At 36.1% G+C, this 25039-nt stretch overlaps 1 long non-coding RNA gene across 4 annotated transcripts in view; it reads left to right on the forward strand.

Annotated features, from left to right (window-relative positions):
• The window catches only part of LOC149744048 (uncharacterized), a 79431-nt gene extending 62221 nt beyond the window's left edge, over positions 1–17210 (forward strand). For 3 of the 4 annotated variants that reach the window (XR_016391595.1, XR_016391594.1, XR_016391596.1), the window contains one exon: positions 10102–17209. This is a non-coding gene — a long non-coding RNA (uncharacterized LOC149744048). Of the gene's footprint in view, positions 1–10101 lie in introns of all 4 variants that reach the window. The other variant, XR_016391593.1, reaches the window with a different exon arrangement.
• Positions 17211–25039: the final 7829 nt, after the last annotated feature.

Raw genomic sequence — 25039 nt, forward strand, 5'->3', positions numbered from 1 at the left:
CCGAGAAAGGCATTGCCGTAGTACAAAAGAGGACAGTGTACACAGTGGTTAAGAGTACAGGCTGTGGGTTGAAGCTATCTGAGTTCAAACACAATACCACTGCTCACACGTTGGGTGGCCTTGGGCAACTGAGTTCACTTTACTATGCTTCAATTTCCTTTTCCATGAAACGTTGATAACATTAGCATTTATCTTATAGGGTTACTTGCTGATTAAGTGAGAAAATGTATACTCAATGCTTAGTAAAATATTTAGTAGTAGTAATCGATCAATAAATGTATTATTATCAGTAGTAGGTGCAATAGAGTAGGAACATCATCATTATCATTAGATTCCAGGTGTGGTAGTTTAAAAAGAAAGCTTCCCAGCAGTGGGATTAATAGTCCATGATTATATTAAGGTTTAGGAAGAGTGTTCTGGCAAAAGGGGTTAAATTATTTTCTGGTTTCCTGGACTTTGACTTTGTGGAGCCTTCTGAATGTCAAGGTTTTGGCTAGAGCTGTAACTGAATTGCAAACATAACTCTCATGCTCGTGATGATCCTGGGTTTATATGCCATGTGTTCCAGAAAATGGCAGTGAAGTTTATGAGGAAGAAACAGCTCTTTCTCTTTCACACAAAGGTGAAGTTTCAGTTGGAAGTGTGGCTTCCTAGGGTGTTTGTTCTTACCCCACTGACCCAAACAGAGTGAACTATATGACAACAGGGTGTATATCACAGTATGTCATAGAGATGTAAGTTGGTAACATTTTGTATCTTCCACTGTAGGCTGTAAGTATTCTGAGGTCTGGGATGTAGCAGTTATCTATTGCTGAGTAACAAACCACTCCAAAACTTAGTGACTGTTTTTAGTGACTGAAACAACAGTAGTTATGGAATTTGCATTTCGGGCAGGGCTCTGTGGGGATGACTTGTTCTGCTCTATGCTTGACTTGAGGCTGAGATCCACTTTCTAGATGGCTCACTCATGTGGCTGGCAAGGTGGTGATGGCTTTTGGTAGTGAACTCAATCAAAACTGGAGTACTCATTTCTTGCTGGCTGCTTATTTGTGTTTCCTTACGGCATGGCTACCACCTCAGAGCAGTCAGACTACTTACATAGTAACTTATTGCCACTCGTGAGTGTCACAGAAGTACCAGGCAGAGACTGTGTGGCTTTGTAAATCTAGCTTCAGGAGTCAAATAACGTTACTTCTGCCATAGTTGCAAGTGCATCCACATTCAGGGGGAAAGAACATAGGCCCTCATCCCTCTATGGTGGAAATGTCAAAGTTACATGATGAGAGGGACATGTGGGTATGACTCTGTTGAGAAACACAATCTGCCAAAAATGCCACTTCGGTTTTGCCCACCAGAGTGTCCAGAACAGTGGTGACACAACACGGGTACTTAATCAATATAGCTCTGAATGAATTATAGCACTGAATACATTGAGTGAATGAAAATAAATGAATAGATTACTATTGCTACCCCAGTTCCTGACCCTTTCTGAATGACACGGATATTAGTATCAAACTTGGCTCCTGGCTTGAAATTTTGCTCTTTAATCTGGGCACTTACTTATGTATGTCTGTAGTTGATGTTGGAGTCTTAAACTCCTTTGGGGAATAAGGAAATGATTACAAAGACAGAGCGGTAGTGCCTTTGAAGAAAAGTAATTTGAATAAGTGAGGCAGAATTTGGTTGTAAAGATTTATCAAGTCGTCAAAGAGAGGAAAATAGTTCTGAAGGAGGAAAATAATTGATGATGAACCAGCGTGGTTGCGATGAAGGAAACAATATGATGACAAGAGATCGGGCAGCTTCTAGGGGAACAGCAGCCAAAAGAATCATCGGCAAAACTCTGTTTAATTAATGAACGGCAGCAGAAGAGGGTGCTCTAAAAAGATTAGAGATGGCACTTGAGGCTGTGCCTCCTGGAAAATATTGGATGACTGAAGTACTTCTGTGTGTGATGTGATTAAAATAATCAACTAGATTATTAGAACATTGAATCATGAATTAAAAGATTTTGTCTGCCTGTGTAAAGCAAACATAAGACAGTCATTTTGGATTAATCTTGGGGAATAGGGAAGACCACCAATATAATGGTTGTTTCCAGAAGCCATAGTGGAAATGTCTTATTCTTTGTCCATAGCAACCTGATATATTATTGTCCATCAAGATTTTAACTCTGTGCCCTTATTATAAAATATATTTGGAGCTGACAGTTGCAACTTGAACTGTGTAACTTAGGATAAAAGGCACAGATTGTAAATTTCTCCTCTGTATCATCCATGATTATTTTTATTTTTTTAATGAAAACGAAAGAGTGTGTAATCTTGTTAGTAAGTGCAACTCCTCAAACTTCAGAACAGAAAAAAAAATAGAATTTTGTTGATTATGTCACTCTTGATCATTTTGCCATTGTCAAGTTTCTTGGATTCTTCCAGAATGTTGACATTTACCCAACTTTGATTGAAGTTAAGGGAAAACTGTATTCCCTTTTTATTTGCTTTTTATCATCCTTTTCTAAAATTTTGTTATAGGAAAAGAGGCACACAGGGATTTAGCTATAAGGCTTCTGAGTGTTATGAATTAACAAGAGAGCAGTATTATTCCCATATCTCTGATTCCTACTGTCGTGGTGGGAATGACCAATAATTACGTTTTTTTTCTTATTTCACTGTACTACAATAAATGCATGTTGCAGCTGAACGGGTTTGACAGAAAACATACTTCAAGTACGTGACTACATTTACAGTTATTTACATATTAATGGTATAGGATTTGGACATCATAGTGTCATCACTGGCTTTAAAAAACACTTAGAATATTCTTTTAATTAAGTTTAGATTTGCTATGAGAGTTTGAAAATATAATTTGTGCCGAATTCTAAAGCTGAGTAGTCAAGGACATTATTTAAAAGTTCTCATAAACTTTAAATTATGCTTCAGTTGATGTTTCTTGCTAAGCAGAACATTAATTTGGTTTTGCTGTATATAAATATATCAAAATTAAGAAGTAAATATTTTCATCGGCTCTTTAGACACTCGGATTAAGGTATCTGAAGCAGGCTGGTCAGGAACCTTTGACCTGGTAGTGGAGATTACAGATATGGCAAACTCCTACGGCAGATTAAAACATTGCATACAAAGACACCAGCTATGTCTTCAAAACACACCAAACGTCACTGCATAGTTTGTTAAGGTGATCATATAAGAGCGCGAAAAAATTCAGGTGGGGCTTTGGCTACAGAGTGAGACACTGCCGCCCCAAGCTACAGTACTTCCACTTCTTTGTTCTCACTAGCTCCTCACTTCCCACCAGCACCTTTCAGTAGAGTCCTAATCGCCACCTATAATTAGATTTTTATTTGTGCCTTAACATGCTTAACGTCCGCCTCCCTCAGACAGGGGATACCCTTGATGGAAAGACTATGGGTAATTTGTGTTTCCCTCTGAATCCCTGATACTTAGTATAGGACATCACATATGGTAGGCACTTCAGTTAATTTTTATTAAAAGTTAAAAGATGCCATTTTGGGAAAGAGATTTCTCATTTAACCTTAATCAGAGCAGCACCAGGACTGGTCCCAGGCATAGACTTTAGAGTCTCAGTTTACATTCATATATATGTAAAATCATCAGCACTGCCTTCTCTCAGGCAACAAAGTCACATGCGTTTAATTCAGGATCTGTTTTCTTTTTTTTTTTTTTTTAACATCTTTATTGGAGCATAATTGCTTTACAATGGTGTGTTAGTTTCCGCTTTACAACAAAATGAATCAGTTATATATATACATATGTTCCCATATCTCTTCCCTCTTGCGTCTCCCTCCCTCCCACCCTCCCTGTCCCACCACTCCAGGAGGTCACAAAGCACCAAGCTGATCTCCCTGTGCTATGCGGCTGCTTCCCACTAGCTATCTACCTTACGTTTGGTAGTGTATATATGTCCATGCCCCTCTCTCAGTTTGTCACAGCTTACCCTTCCCCCTCCCCATATCCTCAAGTCCATTCTCTAGTAGGTCTGTGTCTTTATTCCTGTCTTACCCCTAGGTTCTTCATGACATTTTTTTTTTCTTAAATTCCATATATATGTGTTAGCATACAGTATTTGTCTCTCTCTTTCTGACTGACTTCACTCTGTATGACAGACTCTAGGTCTATCCACCTCATTACAAATAGCTCAATTTTGTTTCTTTTTATGGCTGAGTAATATTCCATTGTATATATGTGCCACATCTTCTTTATCCATTCATCCGATGATGGACACTTAGGTTGTTTCCATCTCCGGGCTATTGTAAATAGAGCTGCAATGAACATTTTGGTATGTGACTCTTTTTGAATTATGGTTTTCTCAGGGTATATGCCCAGTAGTGGGATTGCTGGGTCATATGGTAGTTCTATTTGTAGTTTTTTAAGGAACCTCCATACTGTTCTCCACAGTGGCTGTATCAATTTACATTCCCACTAACAGTGCAAGATGGTTCCCTTTTCTCTACACCCTCTCCAGGTAATCTAGAAAATTATTGTTTGTAGATTTTTTGATGATGGCCATTCTGACTGGTGTGAGATGATATCTCATTGTAGTTTTGATTTGCATTTCTCTAATGATTAGTGATGTTGAGCATTCTTTCATGTGTTTGTTGGCAGTCTGTATATTTTCTTTGGAGAAATGTCTATTTAGGTCTTCTGCCCATTTTTGGATTGGGTTGTTTGTTTTTTTGTTATTGAGCTGCATGAGCTGCTTATAAATTTTGGAGATGAATTCTTTGTCAGTTGCTTCATTTGCAAATGTTTTCTCCCATTCTGAGGGTTGTCTTTTGGTCTTGTTTATGGTTTCCTTTGCTGTGCAAAAGCTTTTAAGTTTCATTAGGCCCCATTTGGTTGTTTTTATTTCCATTTCTCTAGGAGGTGGGTCAAAAAGGATCTTGCTGTGATTTATGTCATGGAGTGTTCTGCCTATATTTTCCTCTAAGAGTTTTATAGTGTCTGGTCTTACATTTAGGTCTTTAATCCATTTTGAGTTTATTTTTGTGTATGGTGTTAAGGAGTGCTCTAATTTCATTCTTTTACGTGTAGCTGTTCAGTTTTCCCAGCAGCACTTATTGAAGAGGCTGTCTTTTCTCCATTGTATATTCTCACCTCCTTTATCAAAGATAAGGTGACCATATGTGGGTGGGTTTATCTCTGGGCTTTCTGTCCTGTTCCATTGATCTATATTCCTGTTTTTGTGCCAGTACCATACTGTCTTGATTACTGTAGCTTTGTAGTATAGTCTGAAGGAAAATATTTTTGTTGTTTTTCTCTTAGTGATTATGAGCCCTCTTAACTCAAATACACTTGAATTTATACTTTTTGATCGAAATTATCATTACTTTTGGATCACCCCAGGTAGAAGTTCCAATGATATTGTCCAAGTTAATTTATCTTATAGAAAATTTAGGATGGCTGCCCATTTCTGGTGTAGTGAATTTTCCAGTTCCTAACAGAATATCACCCACAGAGACTTGGCTGCTCCTTTCAACAAATGAAAGGGAACACACTAATTTCTTAGCTCATCCCAGGATACAAGACAGCACCATGAATCAAAGATCAGAGTTTTGCTTGATTCAGCCACCAAATGCCACTTTCTTCTCAGTGTCATCTAGCGATGACACTTGGATCTCTGCTCATCCTGACTCTAGCCAAGAGATAATTGCTTGGACTGAAGCCTAGGCATGCAGTACACATTGGCTTCCTGTTGGGAACCACACTCAGAGAGAGAGAGTGTGTGTCAACCTTCGGTTCTTACGTAGCTTTTTCAAAGAATTCTTGACATCGATGATTCCTCCTTGCAATTTTTGGAATACTAAGACTATATAACAATTTATTAGGAGCCTCTTTAGCGACACCTAAAGACTGTGGGAAAGATGAAAAGAATGCACACAAAGGACAGGTGGACTTGCTGGGGCTCAGCGTGCTGTTTGCTCTGTTTGTATGTCATTTACTGCTGCTGGCAATTTTAAGAATATATTCTTCATTGGATATCTGAAATGAAATACGTTTGTCTCAACTTACCCTAATTCAGCCTTTGAAAAAGTTTATCTTACTTTGGAAAAATAGTTTAAGCAAAGCACTTGAGGGAAAACGGGTTAGAGAAAATGTCTCCAAAAACTCAATGTCTTCATTAGTAGAAGTTACAGCTACCCCACTCATCTTTTAGATACTGAAATCTGACCTAACAAAATGAAAAATAAATAATCTAATTAAATATCAGGGAACTCCAGTGGTTATTAAGTATAAATACAATTAATGAATACAAAAGGACTTTCATAGTACATTATATTTTACAATTATTTATAATAGAAATAAAATAAAGATAATAAAAACCTTGGAAACTTTATTAATTCTAAGAGTTTATCGTGTTTGCAGTTACTGTGTTTTGTTTTGTTTTATTTTCCTCAGAAAACAGGTTGAAACCTCTGAAACCTCTAATTTATTTTATGAACTGCCAAATTTTGCAAAAGAGTCTAGGAACTCATCATGATTTGCCCCCTTCCAGAAATTCGTGTATTCCTCAGAAATCAATTCTACTTAAAACTTTCTGATTAATTCAGTCATTTCTGACTGTTCTGGGAAATAATTTATTTAATAATCTCTGCTTTGGAAAAGATATTTGGAAAAATGAAAAAAGAAAGAATCATTAATAGAGTATGAAATAGGTTTGTTAGTTGACTCCAAGGAGGGTGGGGATTAGACTGTGGACGCAGAGTTTATAAGAGAAGAGGAAGAAATATGGAAGCAGTCATTATAAATACAGGAGGAAATCACATCTGTTAGAACTCATGGCCTGTGGCTATTCTGGACCACAGTTAGGAAAATGGTAAAGTAGATCTAGGTGGTAGACCAGGCGTATGACCCAAAGTAAATCCGTTGAACTGTGTGTGCCTAGACTCTTGAGCCTCAAAACATTCTCGTTCCTATTGGAAAAAAAAAAACACTATTATTTTCTGAAACCACACACACACACACACACACACACTCTACAGTGCTCGTACACTGGGCATCTTTGCATTATTAGGAATTGATGGTAGGAAGAGCATCATAGCTCGACAGAGTGGAGAAGTGTTTGTGAGAAGTGTTTGTGATAGAAAGGATTTTCGTACTTTAGAAGGCAAGTGTGATCACAGAATTCTTAAATCATGGCAAAGAACTCATTTCTTTTTGCCCTGTCAGACATTTGGTATTTCAAAAATGAACAGCTCTTACATTTTTGCAGTTACAGCAAGGCCTTCTCATGACTGCCATGTCCTGGCTGCTGACCTTTGCTCCAGTGTCATCTGGTGTCACTTTCCACCTTGCTCGTCTCACTGCAGCTACTCTGTTCTTATTTTAGTTCTGTGCTCCGATCTCTTTTCCAACACCTAGCCTCACACTTTCCCCCAGAGGAAGGATCTTTCTCTTTCTTTCTTTCCCTTTCTTTCCTTCCTTTCCTTTCTTTAACCTGAATGCCTTCCTATCAGCCTTTCTGTCTTCCTTTCTCTTTTCTTTTTCTTTATTCTATCTCTCAGCTCCTTTTGTAATTAGTCCCTTCTCATGTTTCTGTCCTGCCTGACATGTTTCTTACTTGGAGATACTTTTCCTGTGCACCTCATCTAAGATGGGTTCCCCCGTCTTACCCTCAGCTGTTAACTGCCTCAATATCCCATTTTCACTTAAGAAGTAAGAATTTTTTATTCTGCACTTCTTTGATATTGATATTTACATCTATCAGAATAATTTAACTCTGGGACATGAATTCTTATGACTGTCTGAAAACATTCTGAGGGTGTATACCAAAGAGCTTCTGTTTTTCAAAACTGTTCATGAATCATTTTAATAAGTAAAACGAAGACGAGAGCTACACATTTTCATTCATTCCAATTTCCATAGAATCAATCGAACAAATATTTTTTTCTCTGCAGAGAGATCAAGATGGTTTTCCTCCCAGATACTTTAGTTTTCTATTCTTAGATTTGTATGTATATATCTTTGAGTGTGTATGTGTGTGTGTATATATATATACATATATATATATATATGTAAAAACTGTATTTGCTCCCACTCAAATGTGGAAAGAATAAAATATGATGCTTTATTCCTCCATAAGTGTACTTCAGAAAAACTTAAACTTCCTAAGGGAATGTAATTCATTATGAGGTGAATACTCAGTGAAGTCATAGTTCACACTTACTATCAAGGTTATTCATCCCATCTCAAAGGGTGTTCCATCGTTTCCTTCCCAATGCAGGCCCGCTCTAGGTGCACGGGGATACCTACCTGTGCCCAGAGATTTGACAGAGGGGCCTATGGTCTGCATGTTCTTCTCTTCCTGACTTATAATAAATTCTAGATTACCATAAGTGATCTTAACTAGACTCTGAGTCATGGTTTCACATCTTGCTCTACCTGCTGCTGAAGTAGCTTAAAGCTGGTATAACTCATGGTCTTTTCAGAGTACAGTGGTTCCCTTTCTGCAGTAACTTGGCTCCATCTTGATTTTCTTTGCTTCAGATGCTCTGAGAGCATCTGAAATGCCTGCTTTCCAGGTCCTGGCATAGACTCTTCATGTCAAGGCATCCATCCCATGGCTACCTATTCCCTTACCATGGTGGTCTCAGCCTCCCCAGGAAGTTTAGCTCTCAATCCTCAGCAATTCCACTGGGGGTGTACCAGGCCTTCTAGATCCCTCTCCAATCCTGTGCAGACCTGACAGTATCTCATGCCTACTCTCTTCTTAAACATATCAAGCCACTCTCTTTCCTTAGCTATGAACAACAGCTAGCAAATCCTTTTCAGAGGGAAGAACTTTCAGGGTACTTAGCAAGTGAAGAGGCATCACCATGCAATTTAAAAAGCAGACCTTCAAAGCAAAATAATTTTCTAGGTACCTCTCTTGCAAGAAGAGGTTTTTTTAAAAGTTATATATAAATGACTGAGACCACTAACTAAAATACACATCTAATTAATATATATTTTTTAATCCAACACTGCCTTCTACCTTGTTAGGTACAAGATCCCTTGGAATTTTGAGATTCTGATATTGTTGTTGACATAGGGTATTAGATAAGTTTTTTCTAATAGGAAAAAAAATAAGTCAGCATTGAGACTTGAAGCTGAATAGTGACTGTGTTATTCTGTGCTGAACTTGCTCTATTTTTACCTGAGGTAACAAACTTCATGGCCAAGCCTTCATGGTAGAATGGGCACAAAGAAAGAAATTGGCTTACCAGTAAGAAGAGGTACTAGGAAAGTGTTTTAAATTTTGACATCTGGTATCATATATTATGTTTAGTTTGGACAGAGTAGTCTTTTTTTATTCACTATGACTGGCCTCACCGGTCAATTAATGACAGAAATAATTTAAAGAGGGGAGTCATTTAAAAATGTTTGATATAGATGTACTATTTTAACTGTCATTCACTTTATAATAATTTGAAGCAGGGCTACATTTACTGTTATTTGGTTTTTGTTTTTGTTTTATTTTGTATCTTAACATGAATTTACTTATCTTGTATAAACTGTATTTATAATGCATTGTCTTTTATTTCCATGTTGTTTGTCTTTTTTAAGTGAAATGAGAACGTAAATGTATTTGTAAAATGATCCAAGACTATAATCCTCATAGATTTTATATTCCTCTGCCTAATTTTTTAAATTTATGTTTTTCTATACATAATTCAAGACTTTGTTTGTAACCTGCCTAAGTATTTTGAAACCATTAAGCACAGACTTCAAAAGAACTGCTCTTTCCATGCTCATATTCCATTAGGTTATATAAATAACAAAGAAGTAATAAAAAGGACACCTGGGGGAAACAAATTGAGAAAAAGCACAAATTATTCTTGATAAACATGCAGCTTATGTGGTGGTGGCAGAAATGGGAGAGTATTAGACCATAATTTAGTATCCTGGTGCAGTCCTTGGTTGATGAACATAAGTTTTAAGTCTTGCAAAGAAAATTGGTATTCTTAGTTAACCCAATAGGTTAGTTAAATTGAGACCAGTTGAAAGGGCTTCTCCCATGTTTACACACATTTTATATAATCATATCAATCATGCATGTATTTTGTATTTCTTTTCTTTTGTCTTTTAGCTTGGTTGAATTCAGTAGCCTTCTGGAGCCCCTTCTCCTGGACACCTACTCAACTATGTGTTGGGAAGACCAAGGCGAATAAGGACTGGACTCTGAATGCAGTGAGGGTCTAAAAGGGAGATAACAAACACTCATCCATGTTTTATGTAGTAAATCCCACCAAGCACAAAAACTAAAAGTACATCGTTTCACATATTAAAAATAGGCCCCTATGTCACTTATTCTTATGCCAGTTTTTCTTCAGTATTTTATGTAAAATTTTACTTGATAATTTAGATCAAGTTTTAAAGATGTAAAAATATCTGGATAAAAGTATGTGCCCTTATCACTAATTGTCAGTCTACATCAGCTACTATTTATTTTAAAGTACTTCATTCCAGTGTGAGGAGGGTTACATTTAAATATTTCTCAGTCTCCTGAGACTTCTGATTCATATATGTAGCTCTGAAATACTGTGAGCAGGGTGCCATTCAATGCTTTTATGGAGTTTGTTTTTTTTTTTGCTGCTCATGAACTGCTATGTGCCAGATGCCCCATTCATAACATCTCTTAACTCTGATAATGAGTAGATGTCATTATTTTGCCTTCCAGCACTTCTGATCAATATCAGGCTAATATTATTTTCTCTCTGATTTTCCTTTATATTTTCAAAATTTATAGCAAACACAAAATGAAGTAATTATTTAATGTTTAACACAGTACAGTTTTTTTTTTGACTGCCCTCTAAGCCCTTGCAACTAGGATCGACTTTATTACAAGTTTAAAAAATTATGAAAATATTTTAGCATAAATATTTATTTAGTGGTACCCTTAACAGTGAATTTATGAGTTTTTTAGGCCACTTTTCAAACTCATTTTAGTTTCAATTAAGATTTGGTGGAATATTTTTTAAACTCATATAAGAAAATATAAGACCTAAAAAGGAAATGTAAGTCACATTCTTTAGAATTATCTTTCTGTTTATACCCAGTATTTCTTAGTTATCGGAATAAAATTGTGAGCCCAGTGCCTGACACATATTTGGCACTCAGAAAAGTGTATTAAATGAATGCATTCAAACTGAAATAACGTAACTGCTTAGTTAAGGCTTCTCTTGTTTTAGGTGTTTTTTTACAAGATTCTTTTCATTTTAAAAGAGATAATAGAGACTTTAGAAACTGAAAGGTAATGTTAATAGGAATCATAGCAATTATCTCGTCTATCTTCTCCAATTTTCAGATGGAGCTGACAAAGAAATTAAGTGATTTAACCAATGGCAAGTTAAATAGACTTCAAACTTTCAGATGTATTATTAAGCCATGTAGTTAATTTGGTTCAAAGTTTTGATTTAACCAACATGTATTAAGTATGTGTAATGATGAAGGCACTCTAATGAGCGCCAAGCTTAAAAAAAAAAAAGAAACAAGAAATTCCTACCCAAAGTTTGTAAACTACGGACTAGTATTTGGGAACCACTGAAATTTGATTCTTAGGCTCAGGACTGGAGTCTGGGCGGGCGATACCGATTTGAGAGTCATTAGTATACACTTGTAATTGAACGGATGCAGTGAATGAGATCACACAAGAAGAGGAAATAAAACGAAAGAAAGAGTAGAACTAGTGGATTCCTGGTGAAGACGTATTTATAAGATGATACAAAGAGAATCAAGGGAGAAAAGAGACATATAAAAGGAGTGAGAATCAGATGATAAATAGTTCCTTGAAAATCAAGGGACAAAGAGAACCAGGTAGTAAATGATGGGAGGTTTCTTGTACCTTGCAGAAAACTCAATTATGATGAAGACTTAAAAGACACTATTAAAATCAGACATTCAGCATCACTGGGGATTCTTGCAAAAGTGCTTTGCTACAAAGGGAGTAACATATGAGCCACAATGAAGATTGCAAATTCTTGGAAAGAAGGAAAGAGGAGGAAAGAAATAATACAAATAAAAGACCAGCATTTTCCAGAATGAGTTCTGCTATCTTCACAGGTTTTAGTAGCTATTACTTGAAAAATATAAAGGAGAGCGTTGGGGTAGAGAGTTCACTTGTGAGATATCTTGAGGAAACAATTTAAAAAGTTAATTTTGCTGCAGGACTTCAGAAAATTTATTTGGCAAATGGGAATGGAGAATATCCAAAAGAGGGTATATTTGGTCATCTATTTTCTTTAAAAAAAAAACAAAACAGTTTTTGGGATTACTATTCTATATTAGTCACTTGGGAAATTTTGCTTTGGAATAAAAAGAAAAAGCCAAGATATTTAACACTAATAGAAAAAGAAAGAAGAGAAAGAAACAACAGGAATTCAAAAAAAATTCTCCAGCTTTATTAAGATATAATTGACATATAACATTGTGTAAGTTTAAGGTATACAATATGTTGATATGATACATTTATATATTGCAAAATGATCACTACCATAGTACTAGCTGACACCTCCATCATGTCACGTAACTACCATTTCTTTTTTGTGGTGAGAACATTTAAGGTCTACTCTTAGCAACTTTCAAGTATATTAAACAGTTTTATTAGCTAAAATCACCGTAACGTAATTAGACCCAGAGAACTTATTCATCTTAAAACTGGAAGTTTGTACTCTTTGGCTGACATCTCCTGATTACCCCCAACCCCCTGCCTCTAGTAACCACCATTCTAGTCTCTGTTTCTATGAATTTGACTTCTTAAAAATTCCACATATAAGTGATATCCTACAGTATTTGTCTTTCTCCAACTTACTTCAGTTAGCATCGCGCCCTCAAAGTCCACCCATGTGATAGGTTGAAAGAAACCTTGTTTGTGTTGAGGTGTGAATCCCTTCTACTCCAGAATAAGTTTGATTAGATTTGAAAGCCCAAACATTGGAATTTCAATATGTTTAAAGGTTCAGTGCAAATAAAGACCTTCTGAAGTCAAGTGTACACTCAGATAGTGACAGAGCCATGCAACAGAATTTCTATTCATTTGTGTTTTCTTCACAAAGACATCCAGGAAAGATGCATCAAAGGGGAAACCTAGCAGAAAATCTTAAACCAAAATAATTGGTAAGGCTGATTAAGAGAGGAGAAAGCATGAAGCAAGGAAACTTAGTAAGTACTTTTTTCCAGCTTTATTTCGATATAAATGATATATAACATTGGGTATATTTAAGGTGTACAACATGTTGATTTGATACACGTATATATTGCGAAGTGATTACTACCATAACATTAGCTAATACCTGAATCATGTAGCATAATTTCCATTTATATTTTGTGGTGAGAATATTTAAGATATACTCTCTTAGCAACTTTCAAGTGTATAATACAGTATTATTAACGTAAATTACTATACTGTACATTAGATTCCCCAGAACTTATTTATCTTATAACTAGAAGTTTATAACCTTTGACCAACATATCACTTCTCTGCCACCTCCCAGCTCCTGGTAACCACCCTTTTTTTCTCTGTTTCTACAAGTTTTATGAATTTTGGGTTTTGTTTGTTTGGTTTTTTTAGATTCCATATGTAAATGAGATCATACAATATTTGTCTTTCAGTGTCAGGCTTATTTCATTTAGCATAGAGCCCTCAAGCTCTATCTATGTTGTCACAAATGGCAAGGTGTCTTTCTCATGGCTGAATAATATGTACATATGTATATACACCCCCCACCCCATCTTTATTCATTCATCTGCTGAGGAACACTTAGGTTGTTTCCATATCTTGGTTATTGTGAATAATGCTGCAATGAACATGAGAGTGCAGATATCTCTCCCAAGATCCTGTTCTCATTTCCTTTGTATATATACCCAGAAATGGGATTGCTGGATCATGTAGTAGTTTTATTTTTAATGTTTTGATGAACCCTCTTAGTTTTCCATAGTGGCTGCACCAAGTTACACTCTCACCAATGGTGCAGGAGAGTTCCTTTTCTCTACATCTTCGCCAACACTTGTTGTTTCTCGTCTTTCTGATAATAGTCATTTTGACAGGTATGAGATGGTATCTCATTGTGGTTTTGCATTTTTCTGGTGATTACTGATGTTGAGGACTTTTTCATGTACCTGTTTGACTGTCTTCTTTGAAAAAAATAAAGAAGATTGAAATCATATCAAAAGCCTTTTTGTACCACAGTTGCATAAAACTAAAAGTTTTCCTAGTTTCCTAGTTTCTCCTAGTTTACCAGGAGAAAACTGAAAAATTAACCAATATGTGGAGATTAAACAGCATGCTACTGAACAACCAGTGGGTCAAGGAAGAAATCAACAGAGAAATCAAAACCACTTCTTGAGACAAATAAAAATGAAAATACAATATACCAAAACTTATGGAATGCATCTAAAGCAGTTCTAAGAGGGAAGTTTTTAGTGATAAATACCTACATGAAGAAAAAAGAAAGATCTCAAATAAACGACCTAATTTTACAACTCAAAGAACTAGAAAAAGAAGAACAAACTATGACCAAAGTTAGTGGGAGGAAAGAAATAAAGATCAGTGCAGAAATGAATGAATGAGAGACTAAAAAGAAAATAGAAAAGATCCCTGAAACTTGAGTTTTTTTGAAAAGATAAACAAAACACACAGACCTTTAGCTAGACTTATCAAGAAAATAAAAGAGGATTCAAATAAACAAAATTATAAATGAAAGAGGGTACATTACACCTAGATACCACACAAATGGAAAGGAATATGGGAAACTACTATGAACAATTATGCACCAACAAATGGACAAACTAGAAGAGATGAACACATTCTTAGTAAGTACTTCTACTGGTCTTACATTCCTGCTCATTTTCTGGCATTCCAAAATCTTATTTGAAATTTTGGACATAAACATTCTTAGAAGAATCCACTGGTTAACAAAGAACATTTTGTTTCATACTTAAAATTTTCTTTTCAATTCCTAACTGGTTTTCTGTATGTGAGACATATTGTTTTCTTATATCAAGTGAATGCTGTCGGGAGTGATCTTCCATCACTTGTTCCTGTTTCTGGAACATGGCTTGCTCTGTGGCTTGGCATTTTGGGGCTGTCCCTTTTAGACAAGTCTTGAATAAACCATCTTCTCACATAATTTGGCAGAAGCAAAATGGCATCCTCATGTAAAATGTCACCTGCTCTAGACTGGCATTATTCTTGAGATTATAAGTATTCGAATAATGCTCTAAGATTCCTCTCTGTTTATCTCAGAAATATTACTCCCTGATGGTTTCTAAGAGGATAGATTTGGTTATTTTATTAGGTCAAACTTTAATCCTTGATAGAGAGCAAAATATTTTAAAAACGGAGCCTAGGACAGATAAAGTTTGATTTAGTAATTAAACATTAGAGCTGGAAAGGAAAATAGAGTTCATTGAATTCAGTGATTAGTGAGATGACTCTAGAAGAATTTCTGTTTCAGTACCATTGTGGAGAAAGAAGGTAAGCTAAATTAGGGTTTTTGGTTCCTTGGTTTTCTCCCCTCATAGCATTTCTTTGGGTTTCTTTTTACATTGTGTTTTTCTTTAGTAGATTAACATTTTATTTTAAAACAATAATTTAATATAAATATTTCATATTGAAAAGTTGGAAAATTAGTTTTTAAGGGATTAAATGATTTTCCCAAGTCATAACTCTACTAAAAGATACAATGGGAACTAGGAACATGGTTTCTTGTGTTTTAGTGCTTTTTGATTTTTATTTCATGTTTTTGTTCTATTAAAGATCTAAGAACCCAATTGGAATTCCATAATAGGACATGATGGCTTAAAAAAAAAATAGAAAGAATGAAAGAAAAGAGTTATAAAGAGAATTAAAATCATCAATAATTATTCTTGCCTACTGCATTTTTCCTTCAAATAATTATTTCTTCACCTGTTTATATTCTTCATACTGTATGTGATAAAGAATTTAAATAATAAAATAAAAATTTCCCCAAAATGTATTCATCTCGATCAGGGTTTCTCAACCTCAGCACTAAAACTTTGGAGTGACACATTTTTTTGTTGTTTGCTGTCCTATGCATTGTATAATGTTTAGCAGCATCCTTGGCCTCAACCCACCAGATACATGGAGATATGACAGTCTTTTACTCAGTCACGATAATCAGAAATGTCTCAGAGAATGCCAGATATCCACCAGAGACAATACTACCCCTGGTTGAGAACGATTGATCTAAATAATGTACAGTCTAGATCCAAACTGAGACACCAAACTGAAGATAATCTTACCATATGTTAGCTATTGTGAGTAGACACTTGTTCCAAGATTTTAAGCAGTCCATTGTGATATTTTAGAAATTCTAAGGAAAACAGTCGTGGCTGTAAGAAGTGAGGCAGGTGTGGGAGTCAAGCCTTAATGCAAGCAGGTGAAGTGGGCTGCATGAGTGTTGACTATGTGCTTGGTGGGTGTGGAGAGTCCACAAAAATATTTAATATTCTAATTTAATTGAACTCAGTTCTTGTTAACTTTTTGTATTATGTGACCCTACATGTAATAGGCCAAAAGAGTTAAATATTTGTCTTTGACGGCTGGACAAGGCAGTCAGACTCTAGAGTAGAGTATGGTGATGGTGATGGGGATTTTAAGCTTGCCACTTTGATGTCCAGATGTGTCTTAGAATGAAAGACGGAAAAAGTCATGAAGAAAGGGCTATCTTGAGGACTAGCTTTCCCTAGTTACAATAAAAGGGAATTATTTTTTGTTTTTTGTTGGTTTTTTTTACTTTGTATTAGTGAACAGCTATTAATCCCAGTGTGGAATTGTTCCTCTATCACCCACATAGTTCTCTTGAGTCTCTCAGCCACAGTGTCTGATCACTTCCTGGTGTAAAGCATGACTCAGCTTTGCCCAACTAGATTACTTTCATGCTATTTTCTGTACTTGTTCTATGGTCATTGGCATAGAGGTAACTATTACTTTAGCATTTTGACCTGTAATGATTTTATAAAGTAGCTGGGACAGTGATTATCTTACCTGTCAATGCAAAGAGCCTAGCCACAACAGGAGAGAACTAAGCCACCAAGCAAAAAGATACAAAGGCAAACAGACCCTGAACGATAAAGCACCTCAAGACTTCTTTAATCACCTGGATCCAGCTGTATCTGAAGCTCAGGTTGCCCCTTGGACATCCAGCTACATGAGTCAACAAAGTAACCTTTTTTTTTTTTTTTTTTTTTGCTTCATCTAGTTTGTGTTAGGTTTGCATCACTTACAATTGAAAGAGGTCTGCTGAGTATGGAGAATATTCCCATTGAGCAAATGTGAGCAAGGAATTGCAAATGCATAGAAATAAAATGACAGCTATACAGATGAAAGACTAACATGAAACAACAAGAAAAGCCCCTTGAACTTTAATGCAGGAATAATGAACAAATAAAGAGTATGTGTGAGCTATCTCACAAAAACCTGTTCTTCAAGGAGAAGCAAGGCATCAGAGAAAAATGACCTCATAACAGATTGAAATAGAGACGATAATGGAGGAGGAAAATGTCCAGAATCAAACCAGAGAGTGTGTCCTTCTATTCACATACTGTTTGCAAATTCTAATGATGGAGGACCAGTAATTGAGTTCACCTGTGTAAGAACTGTATAATTCATTTATTCAGCCAACATTTACAAATTATCAACCAAGAGGGAAGGATTCCAAGTTGTTAAACACCAAGTCTCTGAACTTCAGTCTTTATCCAAGATGTAAGTCCAGGGAGGGGAAAAGAAATTCAAGAAACCATGAATAGTATAAAAGCTATTGTAGGCAAGTGCAGAGTGAGACAGACAATTCACTCTATTACTTATGGCTTCTTCAATTGTAAGTGACAGAAAAAGGAATTCAAACTAGCTTAAGTAGGAAAAAAAATTTGCATGAGGTTGCATTCAGGTTTGAACTCCTGAGTCCATGCACAGCTGGTCTCCTGGTTTGAACTCCTGAGTGCATGCACAGCTGGACTCAGGAGTTCAAACCATGGCACCTGAATTCTATCTCCTTCTCTACCTCTTAATTTTGTTTGCTTCTGAGTTGTCTTTCCACATTGTTGCAAAGAAGACAATTAGCAGATCTGGGTTAATGTCATTAGAGGTCATGACTCCAAAGGTAAAGTTACCTCTTTTCCTCACATGACATTTATTGACTCTGCTTTAGTCTTAGGCCCATTTCTGGAGCAATCTCTGTATCTAAGAGGATGTGCCTCAGCCTTGTCCATGTACCACTTCTGCAGCTGGGTGCTGGGACCATGATACTGACAGACCCACCAAGATAAGGTGAAGTGAGAGTTACTGAAAGGAAAAGAAGCTATGTAGTCAGTATCATTTATGATGATGATGGTTATGATGATAACCTTCATCATCATTATTCTAGACGACATTCAGTCTCCTAACACATCCTGGGTGGGACCTAGAAGTTGTCATGTCACATCTGAGCTAACTATTAAAGAGTAAGTATTTGTATGACTACTGTTGGTTAGGGTGAAAAACAAGAGGATACATTAGTGTAGAGGATTCAGTGTAATTATGCAGGCATGCTTTAGCAAAATTCGCTAATGTCCAAATATACACAAATTGTCATCTACCATTTATTGAGTACTGATTATGTGCCAGGCATTTGCTAAGTAAGCTCTTTAATTTGATCATCTCATTTAATTCTCCCAAATTTTACAAGGTAAGTATTACTCTCTTTCTCAAATTGCAAATAATGCTCAGTGAGGTGAAATAATTTACTTAATTAGCAAGTGGTAGAGTTTGGATTGAGACACAGGAAGTGTGAAACAAGAGCTTGGATATTTAATATGACTTTGTACTTAGGGGGACCATACATCTCAGTTTATGCCTCTTGTCCTGATACAATTATTAATTGCATCCCCTTCTACTTCAAAACATGTTCAGATTTTGACAATAAATTATATAACATGAACACTGCCTCCTTCATGGATATGTTTGAGCTCCCTTGTATTGTATATTCTTGTCTTTCATTGAGAATGATTTTAATAATCTTTTGTTTTAGGAGAAGAGCTTCATATTTACAAAGAAGGTGCAAAGATGGTACAGAGAGTTCTGATATCCCCACACCCACTTTCCCTTATTATTAGCACCTTATATTAATTTGTCACAATTAATGACAATATTGATACATTATTATTAACTAAAGTTCATACTTTATTCATATTTCCTTAGTTTTCACTTAGTGTATTTTTTCTGTTACAGGATCCCATCCAGGATATCACATTATGTTTAGTCATCATGTCTCCTTAGGCTCCTCTTAACTGTGACAGTTTCTCAGGCTTTCCTTGTTTTTGATGACATTGGCCCTTTTGCGAAGTACTGGCCAGGTGTTTTGTAGAATGTCTCCCAACTGGGATTTCTCTGATGTTTTCCTCACAATTATAATGGGGTTATGGGTTTGGGGGAGGAGATCACAGAGGTAAAGTGCCAATTTTATCACATAACATCAAGGGTGTATACTATCAATGTGGCTTATCATTGTTGATATTAACCTTGATCACCTGGCTGAGGTAGTGTTTGACGTGTTTCTCCATTGTAAAGTTACTCTTGTAAAATGGTTGTTAACCTTTTCAAGTTATGTTTATACAGAGAACATGCACACATTTTAAGTGTGTGAATCCATGACTTTTGACAGATATATTTACCCATGTAACCACTATCCCTTTCAAGATGTAGAACATTTCTGTCAGCCTTCTAAGGTTGTTTTAACTTGTCTTAATTTAATCTTTTGATTTCATAGAGTCCCTAAAGAATCCTTTCAGTTATGATTGAGTCAGAAGTGCCCCAACTCTTAGCAGACATATCACAATTTTGAGCTGCTCTCGAAATAAATAACCAGATTCTTAACTATGTTTGACTCTATCAGGTTACCTTTTATAGACTGGCCATCTCTCCATATATCTTTCCTGACTGGAATAACTAGGTAATGCAGACTTACCATCCCATGGACTTGAAACCTTGTCCTATAGGTAAGAACACCAGGATGAACAAGCCTCAGAAAGGGAGACTTAACGAAAAATCACAAGGAACCAATCTTTATAACTGCTAAAGTGTGACAGGATGTGAAGAAGGCTGACATGACTGTGACAAATCTGGCTTAGAGAAGACTATTGTGGATAATATCATGGGATACCACCGCATTTTATATTCAGAGATTTCTAAGAGTGGACCTGAAGTAGGAGCAAGACAGGTATGGTCTTAACATCCTAAGTAAGACATTATCAGTATTCGAAAGAGGTTTCTAAAGCACTTTTATCAATTCCTTTTTTAAAGTATTAATTATAATATTAATCACTGTTGGATTTATAGGGAAATAATGTTTTACAAGAAGCAACATAAATATAAGTGTAAAAGTTCATGAGGCGGCATCATGCAAGTTATTTTATCAAAACTTATATAAAAATCATGGCATATAATTAGAGCTGAAAGAAATGTTAAATCTCAGAGAGCCACAAAAAAAAAAAACTCTTCAGTTTATAGATAATAAAAATGGATGAGTTGAAAAATTTGCCCAGATAATTGGATCTTAACCTTATATATAAACTTTATTGTGGTATAGTTTACATAAACAAAAGTATATGCATATTAAATATATGATTGATGAGCTTATAAAATATAAACTAAGCATAAAACTTTATATACTAAAAACCACCACAAATTAGATATATAACATTTTCATCACCCTGGAAAGGTACCTTATACCCCTGTTTACTCAATCCATCCCCTATTCTCAGACCCAGGCTGATCTGCTCTCACTACATATTAACTTTGACTTTTCTAGAATTTCATATAAAAGATGTCATATTGCATACACTGTCTTTTGTCTTTCTTCCTTTACTTCCTATAACATTTTTGAGATATATCTGTTTAGTGTATAGTAGTTGTTCCCTTTTATAGCTGAGTAGTATTCCATTGTATGGATATACCACTTGTATTTATCCTTTTGATGGGCATTTGTGTTGTTTCCATTTTATAGTTATTTTGAATAACACCACTATAAACATTTATACAGAAATACCTGTGGATTGTTCTTTCCTTGGGTAGAAGTGGAAATGTTGGGTTGAATGGTAAGTGTATGTTTACCTTTATGAGAGACTGAGAAAGACTTTTCTAAAGTGGTTGCACCATTTTGCATTCTGACCAGCAGTGTATAAAAGTACTAGTTCTGCTGTATCCTTCCTAACACTCACAATGGTCAGTCTTTTTCATTTTAACCTTTGTAATAGGTAGTGGGATCTCATTTTGGTTTTAATTTGCTTATCCCTGAAAACTAATGGTGCTGAACATCTCTTCATGTGCCTACTGCCTTTTGTGTATCTTCTTTAGTGAACATATATTTTTTCTGTGTGTGTGTGTAGTATATAACCTTCCTTATGTACAAGTTCTTTGTAAAATATATGTTTTGTGAAATTTTCACCATTTCTGCTTCCTTCTCCCCTATTTTCTGAACGAGTCTCTGTAAGATTGACATTTTTCCTTAGATTGTTGATCACATTCACCAAGGAATGCCATCTGGACCTAGAATTTTCTTTGTGGGAATGATTTTTTATAGTTACTTTGTTTATCTTATTCAAACAGCTTTGTTGAGATGAATTTTACTTATAAAATCCACTAATTTCAAGGATACAATTTAGTCATTTTTAGTAACTACCAAATTATACAACCATCAACATGAATCAGTTTTAGAATATTTTTATTACCCTAATAAGATCTCTCATGCCCATTTCCAGTTTATCGCCATTCCCACCACCAGCCCCAGGCACGGGAAGGTTTTTCACTGTAAAGGAAATGTAACAAACATAAAGTTTTTAGATTTTTTTCTTTCTTTTTGAGTCAATTTTGGTAAGTTGTGCCTTTCAATGAATTTGTCCATTTCACTTAGTTATCAATTTTTTGATATAAAATTTTCATGACATTTCCTTATTTTCCTTTCCATGAGTCTAGGGTCTAGAGTGATGGTTTTTCTTTTTATATTGGTCATTTCTCTCTTCTTTCTTTTTTTCTTAATCTGTCCAGCTTAGACATTTTCAGTTTTACTGGTCTTTACAAGGAACAGCTTTTGGTATTATTGGGTTTTATCTCTTTTTGCTCTTTTCTATTTTATTGATTTATACTTTTTATTCTTTCTTTTTACTTTGAGTTTAATTTATTTTACTCTTTTAGTTTCGAATGCGAAGTTTAGATGATTGAATTAAATGTATATTTTCTTTTCTACTATATGGCTTTAAGCTATAAATCTCTCCCTAAGAACTGCTTTAGATAGAGTCAACAGATTTTGACAGGCTGTTATTGTTATCAGTCATTAAAGATATATTCTAATTTATCTGGATTTTTTTTTTTTTTTTTTTTTTGCGGTACACGGGCCTCTCACTGTTGTGGCCTCTCCCGTTGCGGAGCACAGGCTCCGGACGCGCAGGCTCAGGGGCCATGGCTCATGGGTCTAGCCACTCCGTGGCATGTGGGATCTTCCTGGACCGGGGCACGAACCCGTGTCCCCTGCATTGGCAGGTGGACTCTCAACCACCGCGCCGCCAGGGAAGCCCCTACCTGGATTTTTAAAAAAATTGTGAGTTAAGTGTGTTTAAATATCAAATATTAGGGGATTTTCTAGATATTTTGTTATTGATTTTCAAGTTAATACCGTTGTTATCAGAATGAGTTCAATAATTTTAAGTGTACTGAAACTTGTTTATGGAACAATATATGGTCTATCTTGAACAATGTTCAAGTTTGTCTTCTGCAGTGTGCAACTGCTGTTACACAGATGCAGTGAATTTCAAACAATGTATTTTTCAGCCCTACACATTCCATTTATTTTTATATTTTTCACTTCTCTCCTCATTGGGTTCATGTTGCCCTCAAATTCTTGAACATATTTACACTAGCTGTTTATATTTATTTCCTATTGCTGTGACACAACTACCACACATTTAGTGACTTAAAACAATACTCATTTATCTCACAGATCTTTAGGTACTCAAGTATGGGCGGCTTGGCTGGGATCTCTCCTGAGGCTCTTTTACAGAACTGAAGTCAGAGTGTCAGCCAGGCTGAGCTGTTATCTGGAAGCTCTGGGAAAAATCCGTGTCCAAGGTTATTTAGCTTGTCAGTAGAATTCAGTTACTTACAACTGTAGGGACGACGTCCTTGTCTTCTCTTGCCGTTATCCAGGGGTCAGACAGCTGCTAGGGCCACTCTCAGACCCTTCCAGATGGCTCCTTCCCTCTCAGAAATAGAGAACCTCCTTCACGTTGAATCCTTCTCACACTTAGGATCTCTCTGACATACTCTTTTGTGACCAGCCAAAGAAAAGTCTTATTTTAAGGACTTACGTGATTAGGTTAGGCTCACCTGGAGAATCTCTCTCAAAGCCAACCGATTAATAACCTCAACTACACCTGCAAAATCCCATTCACTATATAATTATGGGGGCTATTTTAGAATTCTGTCACACTGTTTTTTTTTGTATTTGTGCTGATTCTAAAATCTGTCATTTCTAGATCTGTTTTTATTGACTAGTTTTTCCTCCTGCCTTTTCACATGCCTTATAATTTTTATTGGATTCTGTACAGTGTAAAAATAATGTGGTTGTGTCTTCATTTCACTGTCTTCCTTTAAAAAGCATTGAATCTTGTTTTAGCAGATGTTAGGTTACTTGCAGGTCAGCTAGAACCTTTCCAGGTTGGTTTTTAAGACTTTTTCCAGTGGGTATTTAGCCCTGCTATTAAAGTCTTTCTGGGTCTCTACTAATTTGTCCGAGTCTTCAGAAAGATTTCTCCCCTCCAGAGGGTTAGCACTTCAGTGTCTCCCAGTGCTGCGTGAGCTCTGTTACAGTTCCCTAATAGTTGTTATTTTCCTAGGGTCCCATATCCTCATCCTATGTTTTCCCAGTTTAGTGTTGAGCCAAAATTCAAGGGACTACCATACATATTTCTAGCCCTCTTTCTCTGTGTACCTCCTGTCTATCTTGTACTCTTGCCTGCAAGTTGCAGCTTCCTGAGTCTCTCTGAACTCTGATCTCTGTTTTCTCAAATTAGCCCATTGACCATGCTCAGCTTGGGTCTGAAAAGTGGCACCAGGCAGGAACATTCATAGGGCTTGCCTCATTTGTTCCCCCTCCTTTGGGGAACACAGTCCTGAGCTCTTAGCTGCCCAGTGTCTTAAAAGGGTTGTTTATGTTATTCTAATTTTCTAATAATTAGCTTTGAGAGGAAAATTCTGGGGCCAATTACTCCATAATGGCTAGAAGCAGGAGTCCTCAACTGAGATTGATTGACTGAATGAATGTCTACAAGAGCTTACCTGCTACCTTCTCCCCACAGAAATGAGACTTGATCCCACTTCTGATTTTATTTTAATGGGGTGGAGGGTTGAGGAACTGAAGAATCAAAATCATTATAGGATAGGGACTTCCCTGGTGGTGCAGTGGTTAAGAATCCACCTGCCAATGCAGGGGACACGGGTTCCATCCCTGGTCCAGGAAGATCCCACATGCCCTGGAGCAACTAAGCCCGTGTGCCACAACTACTGAGCCTGTGCTCTAGAGCCCGTGAGCCACAACTACTGAAGCCTGCACGCGTAGAGCCCGTGCTCCACAACGGAAGAAGCCACCGCAGTGAGAAGCCAGCACACTGCAATGGAGAGTAGCCCCTGCTTGCCGTAACTAGAGAAAGCCTGCACACAGCAACGAAGACCCAACACAGTCAAAAATAAATAAAATAAAAACTAATTTTTAAAATGCTGTGAATTCACAACACAATGATAAAAAATTTTTTTAATCATTGTAAGATAAATAACTTGCATGGGGAAGATACTAGTATCAACTTACGTTAAATAATTTCAAAGCAGATACGATCATGAGAAATGGGCCCACATCACAAAGAATCAAGATATGCAAAGAATATGAGTAATTACCCTAAGGAATATTGTTTGAATATTAAATGAGATGTGAATATTAAAAAATGATAGATGGTCTAAAATTCCATTTAATTCGATTAGTGGA

Source organism: Delphinapterus leucas, unplaced genomic scaffold (assembly GCF_059928025.1).
Source record: "Delphinapterus leucas isolate spDelLeu-1000000601 "Yukka" unplaced genomic scaffold, BTC_Dleu_Yukka2 spDelLeu_asBTCV2_sq25, whole genome shotgun sequence".
Classification (NCBI taxonomy): Eukaryota; Metazoa; Chordata; class Mammalia; order Artiodactyla; family Monodontidae; genus Delphinapterus; species Delphinapterus leucas.